Here is a 4,273-nt window from a genome sequence, read left to right on the forward strand (position 1 = left end):
ACATGCTACTGTACTCTGATGGTGCTGCTATCAGACAGTTCTTTCACCTGGGCTTATGACTTATGTAACAACTTCATTTTTCATTAACACCTACTGTACACATACAGGCAATCAGCAGGTTTACAATGGGTATCAAGGTACGTGGGACTCGTATGCAAGTTAACATTTAAATCATCTGTGCCTTTGTGAAAGAGTGAATTGCTTGGTACCTAATGATTCACACATGTAAAACCAACACCACCATGCTGGAAAATTACAACGTTTCCAAAAATAAACAACCCAACAAGCAAACAGGCAACAACCAATAAACTAACCAACCACACAAAAATCCAAACCACCAACAAAATAGTCAATTTATAGTGAAAATATGGGCTAGCCTCAAAAGTTTCCCTTTTAAAGTGAAAGTTCCCAATTTCCTTAAATAAAAGGCTTCTGTCTGAAGTTGTAATGAATTATCAGTTTTACTATTTTAAAAAAATAGACAGCAATACAACTGAACAAAATTGCATAACATATAGGAAGTTTCTCCATTACGCTTAACAGGAACAAAACAGACCAGAGCCTTAGAAGCAAGTTAACAACTCAACAGATTTCCTGCTTTGTTACTAATATTAGCTTTATCATATCTCTGCAAAATAATAAATGCTTGCAAATGCAGCAGTTGCTTTTGCAGTCCAGGAGCAAACCGTCTTGTACTTTTTGAAAATAAAAAAGCAATGTGTTATAAAAAAAATACCCTCTAAATTATGTTGTGACACCGACATCCTAATTCTTTTTCACATGCTGTCTATATGTCAGTGCCTAACTTTAGGCACACATGTTAGAAAAATCTGTCTCTCTAGCCACATGTGCATATGCGGGTGTACATGTATGCCTGTGTCTTCTTTCTCATGTTTTGTCACATTCAAAATGCTTTTGCCAAATGGAAAATATTGCAAAATGTAACTGACATTTAAATAGATATATGAAAAATGGCAATTTTAAATTAAATTAAGCAAAATTTCACAAAAGTTTTAGTTTTATTATCAACTCCCCCACCTCGACACCCATCAGAGCATATGGCCCACTGTTTAAGTAAAGGCTGCTTATTTGCACAAAGTGGATATTGCTATTAACACTGTACTAATTACTGAAAACAAACATGTGTAAGCATGATCTCTGGTAACTGCCTCTGTCAATCCAGCTTTTCCTCCCCACTTTTTCATACCAAGGAATTAGTATTGCTCATGAAAGTACAGTGAACCGTCACGCAAACAGCCCACCAACTGGCATGAATAAGGAAAGCCTCATCGACCGCTATTGAAGACAGATTTCAGACAACACTTTTTGTCATGCTTTTACTGGGTTTTTTTTTAAATGGAACATGGAAGAAGCTTTTTAAAGAACCTTGTTTAGAGATAAAACATTGGACACAAAGAACACTATTTTAATAGACACTTAGATAGCACACCATCTAACATTTCTGATGCTTCTGCTTTGATGTGTGGCAGACATTTTGTGTTGAGGGCAGTACAGATTGTCACAGAGTACGTGTGCGCACGCGTGTGCATGCACACACACACACACACACACACACACACACACACACACACACACACACAGAGAAGGGTAACACGTGGAACCTTTAATTTTGTTCTTGTGGTTTTCTTTAATCTATAGTTTAAAAATATCATTCGGACTGAAAGCATCTGTTTGGTCTTTGTATTAGGGAGAATATAAACAGGAGTGAAAGTTCACCTTGGAGTACTCCTATAGGAGTTGGAGTGACTTGATCACCACAGAAGCTTCAGAAAAGCTTGCCTCAGTAGGCTGCATAATTCCTCATTTTGTTACCTAGCTGGTCTCTTATCATGGAGGACCCTCCCACATGTCCTTCAGACCATGTGTGGCTCTCATCACAGTAAGAATTGAAAGAGCATGCTATGAAAGAACAGAGTTCTAGTTTGATCAGTGATGTGTCAAAGCCTCCTGGAGTCCATTCTTGTCTTAGTGATAGCCCTGGAGAGGACAGCAGTGACTGTCAAGGTGAGCCTATCTCACCATGTTCAGCCGTGAAATAGTAAAGCTTGGTGCATTTCTGTCTCTCATATACCTACACTCGAGGCTCATGAAGGGAGCTAATAAACAAAATGAGGCAGCAACAGCAAATTTTGTTCTTATACTGCATCACACTGCCTGATGTACTAAACAGCAGTGGGACTGTCCAGTTCGGTGCAAGTTGCATATAAAAAGATGTTGCATGATACAAAATTTTACATCTGATGATTTTCACAGATCATGCTATGTTTTGGCACCAGTTCCCTGTCATTTCTCATACCATGGAACTTTACATGGGGCATTTCCTTTATAAAACAACTTGCCTCGGGTTTCAGGATTTCTAAGTAAACAGAATTCTGTCATCGCACTCCGGTGTTCCAGGTGTACTTTGTCATTAGTCTCTCCCTGGCACAGCCCAAGGACTCCAGTCTGCTCATTAAACTCTGTATGCACTTTGTGTAGTCTTGAGTTTGTGCCCATGCCTGTAAGCTGGTGTTTAATCAAGACTGAACAAGATGGCCTTACCCTGCATAGAGAGACTATTTACATTCTTTGCTTCACATAGCCTTTGGGTTGAGTGCCCACAAGATGAGTATCATATTATAAATAATAAATACTTAGCTCTTATATAGCACTTTCATCTGCAGATCTCACAATGTTTTACAGAGGTGGGTAAGTATAATTATCTCCATTTTATAGCTGGGGAAACTGAGGCAAGGTCACACAGCAAGTCAGTGACAGAGCCAGCCAGGAATGAACTCCAGGTCTCCTTATTCCCTGTTCACTGGACCACATTGCCTCTGCTTCACCCCTTCCATTTCAATCACCTTTTTCCTGTATCTAGTTCCTTTTCTGTCTCCAAACCCACTCAGTCACCACGTATTCCTATGACATGGTATGGGGGAGGGGCAGAAGACCCAGAAGGCAGGATAGGAGTCATATGGTTTTTTTCCTGATTCACTCTAGTGTGACATATTACTAAGTGACCTACAGCAGATGATTTGCCAGGGTGTCTTCTCTTCCTGCTCCTGGAAGCCAGAGGAAAAGAGATAGGATGGGATATTGGGTCCCTTGCTCTCCCTCACAAATGTGTCAGGAGGTGAAGGCAACAGTGACAAGTTCCTTTTCTGCTCCTCCTGCAAAGGACCTGGAGTGTTCACTCTGGTAGCGTCTCAAAGCCGGCTGGTTTTCAGAGCAAGGTGCATGAGCCGAGACCTCTGATCAGCGCTTTGTTGGCTCTGCTGGCTTGACAATGCACTAGGTTTTTTTGGCACTGTTAATAGGAAAGAAGCTGGCTTACGAGCCCTACAGCCCATTGTCAACACTGACTCATCTGGAAAATGCCCAGGCTAGTTGTTTGCTGACCCTTTCAGGGCCTGATGAGGATTGAGTTGCCTTTTCACCTGCAGTGGTGATCACTCCAGAAAGACTGAGGCACTTTGACTTGGCTGGGGACAGTGGGGAAGTGTGCACTAATGCTGTGCCCTGTACTTCTTCTTTGGATCAACAGAGGTATTCAGTGCAGCAGGCTTCCACAAGTACTGTATTTGTTTAATAGAAATTCAAGTGATTCAATGAGGTGCTGCATTTTCTTTCTATAAGTTGTAGCTTAATACAGAAAAGTCTTAATTTTGTATAAATTAACACGAGGAGGACAGAAACAAATCATTTCAGCGTGGTGGACATCTGTAGAAAGGACATCTGACCTGCCCTTCAGACTGTACAGTCTGCTGTTGCATTAGTCTCAGTGACAACACTACATAGCAGTCGCAGAACCTCACAAACTAGGCATTCAACAGGTCAGAATATTTCAAGGAGACTTGCAGCTCTCTTGTTTTTAGGATCTATCATTTTTGGAAACTAGCAACTCTTCACCCAAACTTCCTTTCCAGCATTTCAGTTGCTCAAAGTGAGAATCTCAGAAGGGCAGCAAAAAATTGACCCCCTCCCCCTTGCTTTGTTAGAGGTGCTCCTTTCCAGTCTGGGATACAATCACTGCCCCATCCACATTCTCTCATGGGTGGTCACAAGCTCCTGCACTTTCAGTGATATCTGTTACAAGCGGTACTTTCTCTTAAGGATGGTTAAATCAAAAGTCCTAGAAGCGGACCTGAGGATAACTTGGGTATCAGTGTCTGTGGTCTTGAAAGCTTATTAGGTGATGGGAGAAAAACATCACAATACAATGCACGCGACAATATGTTCTTTAACTAAGCACATCAAACAGGCTATTGTT

Source organism: Mauremys reevesii, linkage group 2 (genome assembly GCF_016161935.1).
Source record: "Mauremys reevesii isolate NIE-2019 linkage group 2, ASM1616193v1, whole genome shotgun sequence".
Classification (NCBI taxonomy): domain Eukaryota; kingdom Metazoa; phylum Chordata; order Testudines; family Geoemydidae; genus Mauremys; species Mauremys reevesii.